Consider the following 19,296-nt stretch of genomic DNA (forward strand, 5'->3'; position numbering starts at 1 on the left):
GACCCGGGATGCCCAGGGGCCCCCGGCGGAGACCAGGGGTGTCCAGGGGGCCCCGGCAGAGACCCGGGATGCCCAGGGGCCCCCGGCGGAGACCAGGGGTGTCCAGGGGCCCCCTGAGAAGACCAGGGATGCCCAGGGGCCCCATGCAGAGACCAGGGATCCCCAGGGGCCAGGCATGAAGGGGGCACCAGGAGGGTTGCTGAAGACTTGCTGCCCTGAGCATCACACCAGCATGCAGGCAGATGGCCTGGGCAGGAGAGCCCTGTATTTGGAATAAACATGGGTGTTTGAAGTCTTAGGGTTACAGCTTTATAAGGAAAATCCTGGGTCTGTGTGTGAGTGCGTGAGCACGCGTGTGCAGGTGCACACCCAGCAGACGGGGTGGGCTATGAGGTTAGCCAGGAGCACAGCTTCCTGAAGTTCAGAGCAAGGGCCCACACGCATGCCCTGCTGGGTGTGGGGCGAGGCGAGGCCCGTCAGGCCCCGCTGTCCCCTGCGCTCAGGCCCCTCCCGGTGCAACTTTGCCGTCTCCCCGTCAGCTGGGGTCCACGTGCCCCAGCCCAGATCAGGGCCCGCCTTGTGTCCGGCCTTGACCGTTAGGACGTGGGGAGGGATGCCACACGAGCTCCTGGCCCAGATCTCAGGGGCCTCAACAACCCTCCTGTCCTTGGGGAGCCCAGAGGCGGCTGCCGCAGAAGCCATCGGGTCAGCGGGCTGGAGAGCAAGAGACGGCGGGGGCAGGAGGGGCCCCTCGACGGCTGTGAGCTGGCAGCCAGGTCAGGCTTACAGCTGTCATGCTGGGAGGCTTCCTTCCAGGTCCGTGCAGAGACACCAGAGACAGGTGAGGTGGCTCTCGGAGGGTGAGGAGGCTGGCCCCAGGCCCCTGCGCGTGCCACGCCGCGCCACCCAGCGCACAGAGCTCACGGCGTGTCACACGCTCACCTAAGCTCTCGTCGGGGGGCGGACAGCCCCCAAAACAATGTGCCCAAGCCCTCACCCCCAGCACCTGAATGCAACCTTATTTGGAAGAAGTCTCTGCTGACGTGATCAAGTTAAGCCGAGGCCTGGCTGCCACACTGATCCCAGAATTTATGAATATATTAGGTTACACGGCAGGGGGATTAAGGCTGCAGATGGAATTAAAGCCGATAATCAGCTGACCTTAAAATAGGATTATCCCGGATGAGCAGGTGGGCCCACTGTCTTCTCGAGAGGCCTCTCGGGGAGGCAGAGGAGCCCAGAGGGGGAGAAAGACGCCTGATGTGAAAACCAAAGTGTCCCTGGCGGCACGGTCACCCCCGGAGAGACCCCTGCACCGATCTGACGTGCCGGCCGGTGTCCACGCCGTCCACAGGCCCAGGGCCGTGCGGGGCTCTGCTGCAGAGGCGGGGGCCACAGGAAGCCCTTCTCCCCTCCATCCGAGGGCCCTGGGGGGCGGGGGGCCCGGGAGAGTGGACCGTCGCAGAAGGGAGACACTGCGCCCCAAGGAAGTCGGACACGAGGCGCCAGGAAGACAACGTCCCTGGAACCCCCCCGGTTCCACGTGTCGGAGGCGCCTCTGCACGCCTTCGCCCAGTCCAGGACCCCCAGGACGCTGGCGGCCGGTGGCGCTTGCTCCCGCCTCCAGGAAGCGTCGCGTGGTGTCACGGGACCCCTGGGACGGTAGTGACCCCGGGCCTCCCGACCAGAGCGGCCAACGTTTGCGAGCACTGACCTCGTGCTCACACCGTGCTCGGTGCGTCGTGGTGCGTCGCTTTTCTGCCGCCGCTAGACCAGCCACCCCGAAACTCGGCGGCTCAGTCCGCCACACTCATTTCTTTCGCTCGTGAACCCGCACGTCTCTGCCCGGGACTCGGTCACCAGAGGAGCTTGGCCAGGCTGAGGGTGCACGTCCGCGGTGAGTGGCCGGGGGCCGAGGGCTTGGTTCCTCCCCCACCCCCGTGGCCTCTCCCCACGTGGGCTGCCGGGGCTTCCTCTCAGCAGGGTGGCTGGCCCTGAGCGTGGATGTCCTAGGAGAGGAGACGTCTCGGGGCCGCTCCGGCCAGGGCACGAGCCCGCCAGGTTCCACTGCACGCGGACGGGAGGAGAGCACACGGGTGGGGGAGCTCTGTCGGCGTGTCTGGAGGTGCACCTGCCCCGTGCCGGTGTCACCCTGCCTCAGCCCTCGCTCCCCTTCCGAGGCAGACTGTTCCTGGTGAGGAATCGGGGACACAGAGCGGTCCGTAACTCATCCGAGGCCACGCGCAGCACGGCGCCACCTGTCCTCAAGGTGGGACACGACGTTGTTGGCACGGCCCTTGGGTCTCTCTCTGGGGGACCCCCCCCCCACCGCCTTCATGATTGGCACAGGGCGGGGCCACGCCTCCCTCCCGCCGGCCTCAGCGGCTGCAGCTCACCCCAGAACACGTCGAAAGTCTGCCAAACATACTGCTAAAATGCACGTGGTCTTTTTTCTTTTTTTTTTAAATGGTTTTATTTACTTTTGAGACAGAGAAAGACAGAGCATGAGCAGGGGAGGGGCAGAGAGAGAGGGAGACACAGGATCGGAAGCAGGCTCCAGGCTCCGAGCCGTCGGCCCAGAGCCCGACGCGGGGCTCGAACCCACGGACCGCGAGATCATGGCCTGAGCCAAAGTCGGACGCTCAACCGACCGAGCCACCCAGGCACCCCTAAAATGCACGTGTTTCAATATCCGGTGAGGCTCTGTGTCACTCAGGTGTGGTGGGCAGAAGAGTCTCAGGGACACCAGGTCCTGCTCTGTGTGCTTATAATGTGAATACGTCAGATTGTCAGGCAAAGGGCCTTTGAAGAGATTGTTAAACTAAGGTTCCTCAGTGGGAGACTGTCCTGGATGACCGGGGAAGGGGCCCAGTCACCCAAAGGGCCCTTACCGTCAGAGGTGGGAGGGTGAGGCCCGGAAGGGGTCGAGGCCGCAGCAGAGGCTGGGGTGACGCAGAGCCGAGGATGAGGGCAGCATCCAGAAAGCACACGGGGCGGGGGGTGCGCTCCCCCCAGAGCCTCCAGAGGGACCGGCCCGGCCCACGCGTGGGCCTCGGACGTCTGACCCCAGACGTGCCGCTCTGAGCCACAAGTCCGTGCAGATTAGGTAGGCAGCAGGGACGGTGACTGCTCCCTCTCTCTGTGCCCTGGAGCATCATTTCAGGTGAGAACGTCGCCTGAGGCCCGTGTCCCAGTGGTCCGTGGGCTCCGTGCCCTGTGCCCTCGTGGACACGGGAACCTCCCTTGGTTTTTTCCGTGTCCCCAGCCTTGTCTCCCCAGCCAAGAGCCCTGCTGGCTCTGCTGGGGTGGGGGTGGGGGGCACGTGGACAGCCCGGGCCCAAGGTTCGCCCTCACCGTTCGGGGACATACAAGGCCGTGTCTGTTCAGAGAGCTGGGGAGCCGCCTGGCACCCCCTGGTCAGAGGTAGCGGCTGGGACGAGAAGGAATCGGGGAGGCAAAGGCAGAGCCAGCCCTCAATCCCAGCCCTTCTGGGGCCCAGCGCCCCACACAGCAAACCCGGGGAGCCCCGCCACAGGGAACCGCCTCCTCAGCGCCTCCTGCACCTGCCCCCAGCCGCCCCCCAGGACTGACTTTCGGGGGACACCAGGCCTCTCTTGTTTGTAGGTCAGGCTTTAAGTTAAATTTTCATCTCGTTTAATTACCTTCATCGTCCGCGTATGTGTGTGCTCGGAAATGAGCGGTGCCGAGGAGCAAGGCGAGCACCGGGTCGCCTCGACATCCGCAGCCCTCAGCCTACCCCCCGCACTTCCTAAGACCCACGTCTTGATTTGCAGCGGTGGCCAGCGTGCACCTAAAGCCCGGCATGCACCAGCACCCCCGGCAGGCTCGGTGTTTAGTGAGTCATTACTCGTGGGTAAGGGCCCCGCCCCCCGGGCCCAGCCCTTGCTGACCGTTTGGTGGCCCCAAAAGAGGTGTCCATGGGGCGCATGGACTTCATCTGGAAAAAGGGTCTTTGTGATGCAATTATGTTATGAGCCCAGATTAGGGTGGGCCCCAAATCCAGGGACACAGAGGCGGAGGGCACCTGACGTCAAGGCAGAGGTGGGCCACAGCCATGGGGACGAGGACGCCAGCGGCCGGGGGGGGGGGGGGCGGGGGCCGGTGACCCCAGGATCCCGGCTTCCGGCCCCGGAACAAGGAGGGGAAACTCCTGGGCTCTTCGCCCCCGGGGCTGTGGACACTTGTCTGGGCCGCCTGTCCCGGCTGCCCGGAGGGAGGGGGGGTGGGTGGCGGTCACGCCGATCTGCCCCAGACGTTCCTTCAGCTTCTGTGTTTGAAAGCTTTCATGACGAAGTGTTGGGAAAAAATAAAACTCTCCCGCCCCCCCGCCGTTCAGTGGAACCGGAACGGATGTTGAAAGTCTGCAGCGTGAGGGCAGCTAAGTTCTTGCCCGGCCGGCCGGGGCCCCACCAGCGGGCAGAATCCAGGCCACCAGACTGTCCCCTGCAGCCTGTGCTCCCCAGCCCCTCCCGTCTGCCCTCAGCCTCGCCTTCCTCTCTCGCTCCCAGCCCCCGGGTGCCCAGGTGAAAGAGCTCCTGGGGGCCCGCACCCCAGCCCCGCCTGGCCCCATCGCGTCTCCCACAGAGGCTGCAGTGTCCCTGGCCTTGCGAACCCTCAGCAGGGGGCCCTGTGTCTCCCTCTGATGTGTCCGGTTGGACATTCTTGGAGACAGTCGCTCCAGAGGCCGCCTGTGAAAGCCCCACGCCGGGCAGGGCCCCTCACGTCTTGGCCTCTGCTGGTTACCAGCGCCCAGAACGGGGCCTGACCCACAGCACACGCACCGTCACCCTCGCTCATGAGCGGATGCAGGGATGAGCAGGTGACCTGGCCTCAGGCGGCTGTGGTGCCCAGGCCTCCTCACGGCCGTGTAGACAAGCCCCGTCGCGGGCAGAGCAAGTGCCGCTGCCCTCTCCTCACGCCACAGCTGGTGTGGCTGGAAGCCACAGTCGATGCGACCCAGGGCGGCTGGCCTCCTGCCCCCGCCCTCAGAGCCCGCGGCCTCTGCCAAGTGCCGCTCTGGCTGCTGTTCTGTCTTCGTGCAGAATGGCCTGGAAGGGGGAGCACGGGCCGCTGAACCTCAGCAGCATGACTTCAGCTGAGTGATCCGGGCTCCGACCGGACCGCCCGCTTTCACGGGAAGCCCGGCGCGGTGACGCCTCCTCGGTGGTCTCGCGCCCCAGGGAGGTAACTGGATAAGGCGCCCAGAGTGCACGAGCCGCAGAGGCTGTCATTGTTACTCCAGTGACCACGTGGCGTTAGACATTTCCTCCTGAACAAAGTCCATGTGGGGGCGGAGGTGGCCTTCACCCTCCTATTCAAACCTGGGGACGGCCACACCACAGACACACTCCAGAGCCTGTGATCCCTCGGGAGGTGGGGGTGGGGGGCCACAGGGCTGCATGGAAGAGGAAGCTGAGCTGGGCGCAGGTCAGAGACCCGGGGATACGACAGAAGTTGGACAGGGCAAGAAGGGCCCTCCCCGGGGCTCTCCGGAGGGAGCCCGGCCCTGAGGACACATTGATCTCGGACGTCTGGCCTCCAGAACTGAGACACGACATGTCTCTTGTTTGAAGCCACGCGGCTGGTGGCGCTTTGTTACTGTGGCCCCAGGACACAAACGTAGCACCCCAAACCCGCCTCTCCCCCGGCGCCCCGGCTTGAGAACTGGCCAGTCCTTCCGGGTGGCTTAGGCCAATAGGAAACCCTTAAGGCCTTCCCGCACGTCTGTCCTCTGGTCCACAGCCAGCTCGGCGGCAAAGGCCAGCGCCTCGCCTGGAGGGGGGTGCCGATGCGCGCAGCAGGTCAAGGACGGGTCTCCGACCACGCCTCTCCTCTGGCCGGGCACCGGCTTCCCCCCGGGCCTCTTGCCTTTGCTTGTTTATAGGAGTTGGTTCCCTCCACGCTGGAGACTCAGCAGCCCCCGGCCGGCCGGCCGTCTGCGCGTGGGAGGCCTGGGCAAGTCTGTGCCTCAGTGCAGGCTGAGTTCTAGGACCGCCGGGGTAACCACGGTCCCGGCGCAGAGCAGCAGACACGAGGCGCCCCAGCTCACCGCCTCACCTGCTCCAGGCGAGGTGCCTCCCAGCGGGCCCTTCCCTGCACGCTCGCCCCCTACCCCTCCCGCCTTATTTCTCTCCGTGGCACCTGACGTGGCACCCAGCAGGCCAGCTGGTGCAGCTGCGTCCCGGGCCCAGAACGCGGGCCTTCGGCAGGGGCTCCAGCCACGTCTGGGCAACCAGTGAGCATGCAGCACAGCCCTGGGGCATCAGGAGGCCCCACACCGTGTGCTCGCCATGTGAGTCCCCGGTCCCCACCCTGGCCCGGAGCACAGACCGATCAGTGAGTGGCCTGGTTGGATGTGAGCGTAGGAGAGAAACTGGGGGGGCCTTCCAGATTCTAGGAAAGCCGTCAGGTCTCAGCAACAGAGAGCAAGGCTGGAGCTGGGCTGAACGCGCTCTGCCCGTGCCCAGCCCCCTCCCCCCCCGCAGAAAAGCTTTTGTCACGGGTGTGAGCCAGATGTCACGCTCCGTCAGGTCTGTGCAGACATTGGGTCCCCCCCAGGCCGCAGGGACACCCTGCTTCTGCTTCGTCTGGATCCCGAGCACGTGGCAGGGGGCCTCTGAGGGGCTGAGGGCCCCATCACACGTGGGTCTGACCTTGACTCAGATCACACGGGGCGCTGGGCTGTCCACCCATACCTTCCACGTCTGCCATACCCTCCCCCCCACATACCATCCACTCATGCTCTCTACTCGCCTCACCTCGCACGGTCCATTCCCTCAGCTCCCAACACCGTGCCCTGCACTTCAGAGCTCTGCCCCCTACGGTCCAGCCTGATCCCACCATGCGCCCATCCCCCAGCGGCCACCCTGCATGGAGCCGCACGGCACTTGCTCTACAAGCCCCTCCGCGAGCCGACCGATGTCCCTCTCTGGCCACAGCGCCCCCCCCACCCCAGAGCGCCTGGAAGGACACAGCCTGTGGAGCCCTTAAGCAGCCCAGGCCACCCATGTGAACTGTGAGGGTACACAACCCCCCGGGGCCCCCAGGGCCATTCCAAAACCGCTCTTGCTGGAGCAGCAGGCAGGTGCTCCCTGGATTCACCCTCTGACAGCCTCCGAGGGGCACCTGGGACCGGGAATCGGCGCAGGCCCTTGGGCCCGACTGCCGTAGCCACTGGTGCCAGGAGTCGCCCCAGCACCGCCCACAGCCCCCGGAGGGGCCCAGGGCAGCGGGCCTGCCGTCTGTTGGCCCAAGGCCGTCGTGGATGGAGAGCGATCGGAGTTTTCAGGTGAGTAACATCGGTTCGTAAATTTTATTAAATTTTCGGGGCTGGCTGTTTGCTCACCACTGTTCCCAGGGCGGGGTCGGAGTGGGGGGTGACGGGACAGAGCACACCATCGTTCCCCCCGGGGGTAGGGGTGGGAGACAGAGCACAACGCTGCTGGTGGGGGGGGGGGGGGGGGCAGACAATCTGTCCAAGGCGGTTACAAGGGCGGTAACTGAACACCCCAGGGGCTAGACCCAGACCCGCAGAGAACAGCCTCCAAGGACAGGTCCAGCCTCCCTGAGGCCCACAGGCTGCAGAGTCCAGCCTCCCCGAGGGCTCAGGACAGGCGCAGGCCACTCGCCTGTACTTGTCCTGGAACTTCCGTCTGGACGCCCCAGCCTCCAGCCTCACCGTCCTGCTCGGCCCCAGAGCTGACGAGCTGAGTCGGGGGCCCCTGCCCTGGTGGCAGTGCTGGCAGGACAGAGACAGAAGGTGCTTGTTCCCTGGACCGGCCGCAGCCCCCTCCCCCCGGCCTTCCCTCCCTGCTCCCGTGTCTCTGCTCCAGCGTCCAAGGCCCTGTCCCTCGTGTGCCGGCCCCAGGGTGGCCCCCGGCACCCCAAACACACCCGTATCCCTTTCAAGCGTATCAACAACATCTCTTGGAAAACATTTCTGGTGGTCAGCCTAGAGTTTGCCACGTGCCTTTACAACGAATCCGGGCCCACTGCCGGTAACCTGTAGGGGTCCCACCGGCAGTGCCACACCTTCGACAACCGTCAGGAGTCCCTCCCTGCCCCCGGCCCGTGACCTGGTGTCGCTCACGCACCCACAGCTGCACTCACCCGGGTCGGTGCTCCCGGCTCCGTCCCGAGGAGACCGAGATCTGTTGGATCAATTAGGAAGAAGGGAGGACTCTGGTTTGCTTCTCCCCAACACGCCTCCTCTCTTAGACCCGAGTCCCTGACTTCAGTCGTCTCTGGGCGCCCGCATCTTCCTGCCTGTCCTCAAGGCGCCCAGTGGAGGAGCCCGACGACGTTTCCATCGCCACACCTGGCCGTGTCCCTCACCCTCGGGCATGGGCGTGATTCTTTGTGTTCTACAGATGAGGAGCCCAACACCCAGACCGCTAGTGCTCGAGGTCATCCACCCGCAAAACGTCAGGCCTGACCTCAGCCGTGCTCGGCCGCCCGGGAGAACCTAGGTGTCCGCGAGGAACGAGCTTCAGCCTGTCCCAGCCCTGCCCGGCCCTCCGTGGAGTCACCGTGGACGCGCCCCCAGCCTGGCGCCCCCTGTCCTCTCCGGGGCGTGGGGTGTGGCCTCCTCCGAGAGGCTCATGAAGTGACTGCTGAACCCGGTGGTCGGCTGGTGCAGCCGTTGCCGTGGAAAAGCTCGGGGCGCGGGGGCTGTCTGGCAGCCTGACGCCCCTGCGGCCGGGCCGGGCTGCTGGCCCAGCCCCCAGGACGTGCGTGCGGCAGGGAACCCGCTCCGGCCAGGAGCCTCCCCTGGGAGGGGCAGACGGGGCTCCGTCCCTGTGTTTGTTGGGGGCACGGTAGCCTCTTTGTGGGGGACAGGGGCTCTTTCTGCCCGCTGCCTCCCTCCCGCATTTGCTAAAGGCCCCTCAGCCTGCTTTGAGGAGCACCCCCACCCCCCGTAAGTACAGTCTCAGGGGCCCTACCCTCACCATGGCCAAAGCCAGGTCTGGTAAGTCAGTGGGGGCCTGTGTCTCCCCCATTCATGACCTGGATGGCCCAGGTACGGGCAGGTAACCTTAGTCAAGCCAGCAATGCCCCCGGGTCGGTGCAAACGATCAGGAAGGAACAGCTGAGCACAGAGCCAGGGAGATCCAGACATGTTGGCCCGGGCTGACCTCTGGATTAAGCCATACCTGAAGCCAGCCTCCCTGACATTCCCATTTGCCTGTGCTAACTAACATCGTTCCGTTTTCACTCACATCTGATGGGCTTGGGTTTTTCGCCGAGTCCTTACGAATGCCCTTTGGCTCCAAAAAGATCCGTGCAGGTGAGCTGTATCCTGGATCCACGCCCCCCCCCCCCCCCCGCCGCCCTGTGAGACTCTGAATAAGTCCCCCCCCGGGGGCCTTGGTCTCCTTTGCCATGGGGACTGATGCCGCAACGCCCCTACTCTGAGCGTTCTCCACTTCCGGGCTGTCAGGACCTCGAAAGTCCTTCCTTGTGACGCCAGCCTCTCTCCGCCTTAGAAAAGTGTCAGGACGCACAGATGAGCAAGGAGGGCTGAACACCTACCTGTTCAGCAGAAGTCTGAGCCTCCGGCCCCGCCGGGGCGAGAACGGCGCCGTCTCCGTACGTAACCCGCCGGGAAGTTCTTCGTGGTGACCACCCTCACGCTCCATCCTGGCCCAGCTGTCTGCCCCGGAATTCAGTCCTCGCCTCGTCCTGACCCTGCCGTGGAGTTTCCCGGGCTGGCTTCTGCCTGGGCCCAGCCTGTGGGAGTCTCAGGTGGGAGACGGTCTGGGAGCCTGGCTAGGGGCTCTCCCACACCTCAGCACTTCCTCCTCTGGTGCGGGCATCCGGAGGGGGCGCTCAAGGGACGGGGAAGGGGCTGCTCCGTATCCAGTTTGCCCTGTTGGAGGAAAATTCTACCACCGCCCCCAACTGCCTTATGTGAGCCAAGTCCCCCGGTCTCCACATCGCGTGACATCAAGAGAAGTGATACTCTAGAGTAGGTGAGCCTGCAGCCAACATACGGATCCCCCAGCAAGGGCTCGCCCTAGCTCTCCCGTTTCCAACGTGCTCCTCTGACTCCCCCCGGGCGGTACAGCACTCTTACCTGACATCTGGGCTGGAGGCCCGTGTGCAGGAGGAATCAAGTTATTCGAACTCATTCGCTCCAGTTTCTTCATTTAGAAAACGAGGATTAAAAAAATTGATGTAATTGGGCTGTTGTGACAAACGCCTAGATAGAAAGATGGTTCCTTTGCCCTTGATAAACACTAAAAACTGCTAACTCTCACTGTTACCGTCATCATCTCCCTATCAGTGTTTGATCAAGGATGGGCACGTAGCCCAAGTCAGTCCAGTCAGAGTGAACCCTGGGGTTTTAGCAGGACTGTCTTGCTGGAGTCACTACCCTGAGAGAGTGTGATCCTGGAGCTTCGGGTGAGGGCCGTGTTGCCACCCCAGGTGTGAGCCTGGCTAAGAACAGGGCCGACACGGAGGACAGTAGGACGGATGGAGGCGGGCGGGGTCCTGCTGGCACCATTTGAACCCCTGGGTCAGGCTGGGTTTACGCTCTATGGCCACATGAATCAAGTCTCTCCCTGTTACCTGAGCTGGTTGAGTTGGGTTTATGTCCTTCCCAACAGGAAGGGCCCTATGCAATTGCCACGAGCCTCTACAGAGGGCAGGTAAGACTGGGAAAGCTGAGCCAGGCAAGGTCTGAAGAGTGAGGTAAACTGGGGGGGCTGGCACCGGGTGGTCACACGGTGGCCAGGCTCCTGAGCGGGGCCAGCACTGCGCCCACGCTGGTGGTGCTCTGCACAGCTCCGGGCATGCCGAGCACTTAGGCTCCAGCCTGTATCCGGAGTGACGATCCTCAGCCTGAATCTCTAAAGGTCATCTCGGAGCAGGCTAAGTCGTGGTTTGGGGAACTCTCTGGAAATACCTGAAACGAGGCCTGGAGAGTAAACTGACCAGGCAGGTAAGGGATCCGGCACCACAGACGCCTGTGCAGACGGACGGGAGACAGGCAGGCCAGGCACACGGGTGGAAGGGAAGAGGGAGGGGTGGGGACTGCGGCAGAGGAGGGTCCCATCTGCCCGCGGGTGTTCAAGCACCTTGGCGAGCGACCCCCTCCTACCAAACAGGCGAGCCTGCAGCAGAAATGAGATCAGGTTCGGAAGCTTTGAAACGGAGACTCCGTGTCGCAGGCAGGGACGGTGTCTGGTGTCTCCCCCGGAGGGCCCAGCGCAGAGGGGGTGCTCCGGGGGAACGCTGACCTGAACCACCCTGAAACTCAGACCTTGCCTGATCTCCGAGGGCCCAGAAAACAGCCTCCGAGTGTGAGTCTGGCAATTTACAAAGACAGGAGCAGCAGCCGGTGTGCATCGGGGCCGTCCACACACCAGCACCGTTACCCGCTGCTGCAGAGGTAGCCGCTGGCCCCCCAGTGCCCGGCTTCCTCTTGTATCTGGGGGGCTCCGGTGGCTGCTCTGTCACGTGTCACCTCGGGGACCAGGCATCGCACATCGGGGGGCTCCCTCTGGGCTCCCTTTCACAGCCGGGGCCGTGGCAGACGCTCCACGTGCCCGGACCCCTGAATCACCGCGTGGAGCAGAGCCCCATCGCCTCCCCACCCCCCCGCCCCCGCCAGGCGAGGGGTACACTGTTACCCAGGCAACCAGAGCAGGTGGCCACGGCGCAGCCCGGCCCCTCGCAGCTGCATTAGGTGAGCCGCGAAGCAGGAAACAGCTAGCAAGGAGCACTGACGCCCGGCGGCCCGAGGTGCCCTCACACCCACGTCCCTCACCCACGCCGAGGCTGGGCGTCTGGGAAAAAAAGAGCTGGCGGATACAAATGCTGTCCTGCCGGACCTCAGAAGCCCCACAGAGCTCAGGAAGCATTTGCCGGATAAACAAAGAAACAAAAGCCAGCCTGGTGCCTGACAGCTGCAGGTGCCCACTCCCTGGGGCCACTGCCCGCCAGAGCAGCAGCCCTGCCTGAGGGCAGTCAGGGGCCTGGGGAGGAGCATCACGCCTCAAGGCACAGGAACTAGAAAACCCGGGCTCCACCCCCCACCGGGCCCTGTGGCTTGCAGGGGCTTCTGACGGGTAACAGGGTCATCTCAGACAGCACCCTGCTGTGCTTGTGGCGGAAAACTCAACCTAAACTGGCCTGAACAAAAAGGGAACGTATTGAATCGTGTGTCTGTAAAGTCCGTGGGAAGTTCTGGCCTCAGGCACAGCGGGATCCAGAAGTTAAAAGCGTCTTCAGGACGTAATTCCCTCCGTCTCCTCGCTCAGCTGTGCTCCGTGTGGGATCCATTCCGGAGTAGGCACTCCTCCCCTTGTGATGGCCACGTGGCAGCCAGAAGCCCCAGCTGACACCCACCTGCCTCCAAACCCTGACGGAAAGAGTGATCGTCCCTTCCGAGGATGGCCACCCGTGCCTGGACCCATCGCTGGGGACAAGGAAATGGGATTTTTCCATTGGCAAAACTGAGTGATGAGCTTACACCTGGAGCCAGAGATGGAATTAACACCCCCCTAATTTCACCAAATGGGTATAGGAGAGAGTGACGCCAGAGGAAAATGAGGGTGCTGTTACCAAATCAGCATGATGGGGCAGTGCGCCCTGTCCCCAAACAGCCATACACACCCTGCTCCCCTGCTCACATAGCCCCGTGTGTTCCCTAAGAGGCAGAAACCCCTTGACCACAGGAAAGATGGCTGTCTTCCTTCGGCCTTATGACGAATCACACTTGGTTTAAGGCAGACATAGTAAAGTCCTCCCCCACCCCGCCCCTTGCCGGATTTTCATTTTCCCAGCCCCCTTTACAACAATTAATGTCCACGAGACTACGTTCTGATCCATGAGAACTCCTGGGACTGACACCCAGTTTGCTTTCCTCTCTGCGTAGGCCTTTGGAGTACGGACATGATGACTGGTGCTGCAGCAGCCATGCTGTATCCGTAAAGCAGCAAGTAAGAAAAGCAAAGCCAGTGCCGGGAGCAATGTTCTGTTTCTTGCTTGTTGCATGGGTAACATGCAACACTTTTCTGGTAGGAGACTATGAAGAATTGCTATTAAGAATCAGTTAACACCACGACCTACCAACTAAAAGTCTCGTAAAGGTTAAAAGAGTTAACATAAGGAAGTGTTTGGAATCATATCTGGTAATAATAAGTTCCCAGCAACTGATAGCCGTCAGTATCATCAGCGTCATTATCGTCACACGGCCACACGGCCCCACAGTCCCGCCCAGCTACCGTCCAGGTCATGTTCTCCCTCGCGGTCACACTCCCTGGAAGAGGGGTTTGTGCTTCCTCGCTCACTTCCACAAAGTCAAAGGTGGCTTTGTCACCTCTGCCCTGCGGAAACTGAAAGATGAAAGGAATCGGTAACTTGGAGTGCAATGATCTGCTAAGTAGTACTTGCCTCGGCCAATCGCGGGCCCTGGGGGGCCAGGTCTGCCTCTCTTGAGATCGCCACTCCCTCCCCGGCACAACATAGATGTTCTGAAAGTCACCCATGGCTTGCTTGTCCCTATGGCCTAGGCTGGCAGAGCAGAAACGTTTCAGTCCCCGAGAGGTGGGCTCAGCACAGTCTATGCCCAAAGGCACCCGGCCACCTTGGAGGAGCTACGCAAGGTCTTTCCCCACATGGCTGCCTGGCCCCTCCATGCCTCACCCCCACCTGCACCTGTCAGCAAGCCCACAAAAGTGCTGATTAACAAGCACCCCAGGATCCTGGCAGCTTTGGACAACCCATGTCTATGGTTCATATTTCTTTTTTTTTTTTTAATTTTTTTTAATGTTTATTTATTTTTTTGAGACAGAGAGAGACAGAGGAGCATGAACAGGGGAGGGTCAGAGAGAAGGAGACACAGAATCTGAAACAGGCTCCAGGCTCTGAGCTGTCAGCACAGAGCCCGACGCGGGGCTCGAACTCATGGACCGCGAGATCATGACCTGAGCCGAAGTTGGCCGCCCAACCGACTGAGCCACCCAGGCACCCCAATGGTTCATATTTCTGAATGTGGGCTGTGCCCATTCATGTCAACTGGACTCACTCCAGGATGAGGCCTGGGCACCGTGACCACAGCATTAGTCCCTGGTGTCTGGGACCAGCGGGCCAGCCTGGTCACACCCTCCTCAAGGCCGTGGCAGAGGCACAGGACAACAGGCAGAAACACAGGGTCTCTCAAGTCTGGGCTCAGAGTGGGCACACAGCTGCTTCTATCCCTGCCACGGACCAAGGCAAGGCGTGGCCAGGCCCAGGTGGGGGCGCCAGGCAGGTACAGGCCTGCGGTCATCTCCCGTGGCCACAGACTGGCTGGCTTAGAACGAGAGACACCTGCTCTGTCATCATTCTGGAGACGGAGGTCCTAGATCAAGGTGTCAGCCAGGCCGGGCTCCCTCTGAAGGGTCTGAAAAAACTGTGACCATTGACCTTGAACTTGGCAGGCCGATGCCACAGCAGCCCTCACCTCCCCAGGCAAAGCCAGTCTCTTGAGCCGGTCCTACTTATGGCCCAGGTAGACTCTGAAGCGCCACTGTGGACTCAGCCAGTTCGGGTTTGGGCTTTCTGTCGACTTCCACGGTCAGAGCCCGGAGAGTCCAGGGCGTCTGTCCCTCTCCTGCCTCTCACAGGCCCAGCCTGCTGTCAGCACCACTCAGACCACGCAGGCCGGGACCTCCCTGCCCTGCAAACACCCTGCAGACACTGCTTCCTCGCAGGAACCTCCCTCTCCCGGCCCGGGGCAAGGCCGGCTGGAGAGCACCGTCCGAGGACGGCCAGAGAGCCGCGATGACCGCTCAAAGCACACTTTGCTTACGGCCCCCGCTGTGCGCTGGCAACGAGTCGGGCCCGAGGCTGCTCTTCTGGAACAGACGCGCTCACAGAGGAGAGCAGGAGAGGGCACTCGTGCTGGAGAGGCCTCGGGGGCACCGTCTGTGGGACTGGGTTCCTGGCCTGCTATGACAGAGGGACCAGGCGGTGGGGACAGGAGGCTGGGTGTGGGCCTGTCTCCAGGGTGGCCGGCAGCCGCTGTGAAAATACTCCAGACAAACCCAAGCCGCCTCCACCCACATGACAACTACCCCGCGGAGCCCTCGCCTCACGGGGACCAAGAGGTGGCAGGAGGTGGACGGGAGCCCTCTGGCTGCAGGCCTGGAGCTGCCCTGGCCAGCTTGGGGGCAGGGCACCGTGGATCCCAGCTCTGTGTGCGACAGGGGCAAACCTGCGTGCCTTGCCCGCCCTCTGGGGTGAATCGCCCCGCTTTCACTTCTGCCTGCCAGGACATGCCGGTGGTTTCTCATGCGGGGCTCCCTGCTCAGCAGGAAGCCAGCCACTGGCCTCCGGGAGGGAATGCGGTGTCAGGACCGGTGACGGTGACGGAGGGTGTGGATGGGGGGGAGGGGCAGGATGTGGGGAGCCCCCAGGGCAGGAGCAGCCTCAGAAACTGACCACAGAGCAGGTCCTGAGGAGCAGGAATTAGGGGAAGGGGCGCATTTGGTATGGGTGCACCCCAAAGTTCAGTCTCTTGAACACAGGGCTCAAGACAGATTGGGATTCCAGGAACAGGCTGTCGCAAATGGGAAAATAGTCCCCAAATGTTTACTTCCTCCGTCACAGAGCCACACCCATTCCCTGCCACGTGACTCTGCACTACCAGCCCCCCCCCGCCCCCCCCTCAGTGGCAGGCACGGGCTTCCGACCGACCATGTGGGACGGTCTCGGCCACCTGACTTGCTTGGCATCGTATATGAACAGACAAGATGCCAGGCTTAGAGAAGAGGCTTTCAGGGTGTCTGTGTGGTTTGCTTGGCCCTGCGGGTTTGGCAAAGAGAATGCCCCACGTAGCTCATCTCTTGCCACCTGGGTCCCAGAGAGAGAGAGAGAGAGACAGAGAGAGAGAGGAGAGAGACCCTTGGGGGTCTGAACCTGACCCACGGCCTGGAGCAGAGCCCCTCAGGTCAACCTACAGCCCTGGGAGCAAGAAAAACATGATGTTTTCAAGTCCTAGGGCTTTCTGAGCAGTGTGTGTTCTAAGCTTTTCTCACAGGAGCTGTCATATCTGCCCACCCTTGGCTAGGGGACGGCTAGGGGACAGACGGGAATGGCTAGGGGACGAGGGGCATCTCAATGAGCTAACCCCCCCCCCCCCAACCGGGACTGCAGCCACAGAAATGGTCTCAAATACACTGACGTGCCATGACCTGAAGGAGGTGGGACGCATACCGGGAAGGCTCTGCAGGGTGGACCAAACCTCTGGTTCACAGATGAGGCACCAGGGGCCAGCCTGTTAGCCAGAACACGTTTTCCAGCTGTCACCCTGCAAGCAAAAAGCATGTCTGAACCCCAAAGGAGCAGCTGGCTCTGGTGATTTATAGGGCCTGAATCGGATCTGTGAGAGCAAATTGAATTTTGAATACAATTTCATGTCAATTAACTTTGCTCCCAGCCTTACAGAGGAGCAATGACTCTGAAGCAAAACCCAACCGCGAAGATTGATGGGGCTGACGCGGCCGGGCTGTCCTGGAAGGAGCTACTTGTCGGCAATGTCTCCTGGAGCTCTGCTGGGGAGGGCGCAGTGCCACGTGCAGTGACCAGGTGAGGGCTGGGCTTCGGGGCCGCAGTGCTGGGCCAGCGCTCCTAGGGCAGAGGGGGTGGAGGGGTGGAGGGGTGGTGGCGGTGGAGACAGCGTTCCTGCCTGTGGGGAGGGGAGGACCCCTCTGCCCTTATTGCACTGGGAAGGACGGTCCTCAGGGATGCGACGAAGGGACAGCAGGGACCTGGGCTGGCAGTAGGGCAGAAGCCAAGCCCCAGGGGCCTGGGAGGGAGCCAGTGAGATGCCCAGAACTAGGGCAGAAAGATGCAGGCTATCACGGTCATCAAGAGCCCGGCCCTGGTGGGGATGGCCTGGGGGAGGTGGGGGCAGGGGGTGAGTGAGGACGCTGGTGGCTTCACATGAACAAGGGGCGGCACTCATGTGCAAGCCCTACTATGTGCCAGGTGCTGCGGTGGTGCGGAAACCTGTGTTTCCCCAAACCTGCCCACTGCAGATTCTCAAGACCGGATGACCCCGGAACTCCGGGGCCCTGAGATGTATGCTGGTGAGTCTCCCAGGCCCACGTGGCTGACAGCTTCAGAGCTGGGGAGCTCTCTGAACCCGCAGACAACCCGCTGCAGGGAGCAGGGTCATCACCGCCCGCCCTGTTCAGAGCAGGGACTCCAGGCCAGAGGAGTGAGATTATTCACCCAGTCTGCTTCTAGGCCTGCCCTGCCCAGCGCAGCCTCATTCTAGGAGGGTGGGGAAGGGGAGACGGGAGAGGTCCCATAGAAAGCGCCAGGCTGGGTGTAGGTGGGTCTCCGTACCCTCCAGAGCAGGTATGGAGCCCTTGGAACAGGCCATGGACCCAAAGGCCTGTATCCAAATGAAATCCTGAAGCGCTATCCTGGGACACCCTCCCACACCCACGTTTTCTGGTCTTCTGTCTTCGGGGGTAACTAAGGAAGAAGAAACAGAGACGTTCGGGTTCCATTTCTGTCTTCCTGATGAGGTTCTGACAAATCACTAGGGATGATGCTGATGGAGTCAGAGTTTTCATAACAAAACCCGGAATGCGAAGAAGGGAAGGGGAGCCCTGCCCCCACCCTAGAAAGGTTAGGAGGGGGGAGGGGAGGGGCCGGGGTGGATTGGAGGCTGGCAGTTCAGGGGCCCGAGAGCCCTGACCCTGCACCCAGAGTATGTGGAGCTGCCTTCCCAACTGCCCCCAGGGACAGCCCGGCCAACAGGGCCCCCAGACCACACACCTCCCTGCCCCTCCCCCCCACGTCGGGATCATACAGACTGAAAGCCCAAGCTCCTGAACGGGAGGACAGAACATCCCTCCAGCCTTGCCCGGGGCAGTGCTTCCTCATCAAGCAAAGGGGCACCTGCCAGAGCTCATCCATTGTGTTTCCTTCACTCTCCACGCACACCAGCAAATGCTTCCCCGCCTCAGTGCCTTTGCAGAGGCTGTGCTCTCTGCAGGGAAACATGGTTCCCCAGTTCCGTGCACGGCCAGTCAGCTCCTTCCCATCTTGCAGGTCTCAGCTCAGATCCTCACTCGGAGGCATTCTGGGACCACCCAACACTCACTTCCTATGACAGATCCCTATTCGGTTTTCTTCATGTTATCATTAGATATTATCTTATTTGGCTCTGTGCTCATGTTCCCTCCCACTTCTGAAAGGGCCATCTGTCTCCTCCGTCACAGCATCACAGACGGTGCTGGTGCCTGGACGGGACGTAGTGCATTTGGTAAATATGTGCTGAATGAATTAATGAGCTTACGATTGAAGAAAACGGACGGCCTCTCCCCACCTGCGTGTCCCTCCTTACCCCAGGCGGTCTCTTGTTGGGGAAAGAGGAAGCTCACCGTTCTATGTAGCTTTCAACTCTTCAGCCGCCCCTTCCCGTCAGTTCCTGCTCCGCTGTAGCACTCAACCCCTGCGGCCCAAACTGCTATCTCTATGCAAACCAGGCAGCCCTGTGGCATCAGTGAGGCAGTCTCTACGGGTACATTCTGGGTTCCTCTGGCCTTGGGAGAGCCGCCTTACTGTAAAGTCTGAGCAGCCTGACCTAGAACCGCAACAGGAAGTCAGGGCTCCACCTGGGCGGGGAGCACTGGAGGCTACCTGGAGCTGAGAGCCTGCAGGAGACCCCCAGGGAGAGGGGCAGGGGGCACACGGAGAGACGGCTTAGACTGGGGGACGGAGTAGTGGAAGGCTGGGAAACGTGCACTGGGCCTTCACACACTCGCTCTCTGGGCCGCGGCGGTCCGTTCCCCTTCCACGCACATCCCTACACACGTGGGCAGGACTTCTAGGGTCTGCGAGAACTCCTCCAGTAACACCCCACCACCGCCCCCATATCAGCAGTGGCATTGATGATGCCCTCCCCATCGGGAGCGGGGACTAAGAAGCCCCATGCTTCGCACCCCACCACAGCCCCCAGCCCGGGTGTGACGGTGAGCTTGCCCCATCGGCCCACGTGTCTGGTTTGGCTGGAGAGGCCCCACTTTTCCGGCATGAGACCCAGCCTGGAAAGGCGCAGAGACCCCCTGGACCCGGCACCTCCCACGTGAAGACGCGCCAGTCCAGGTGCAGGCATAGGGGTGGGAAGAGGCGGGGCCTCCCAGCTCCCTCCCCGAGAGGCGGAGCCTGAAAGGGCGGGGCGGGGCATGGAGGGGCGGGGCCTCGGGCGAAGGAGGCGGGGCGGGGCCGGCCTGGGACCCCCGCACCCCCACGAGCCACGGCGCCTCA

This window comes from Panthera uncia (genome assembly GCF_023721935.1).
Source record: "Panthera uncia isolate 11264 chromosome D3 unlocalized genomic scaffold, Puncia_PCG_1.0 HiC_scaffold_9, whole genome shotgun sequence".
Taxonomy (NCBI): Eukaryota; Metazoa; Chordata; class Mammalia; order Carnivora; family Felidae; genus Panthera; species Panthera uncia.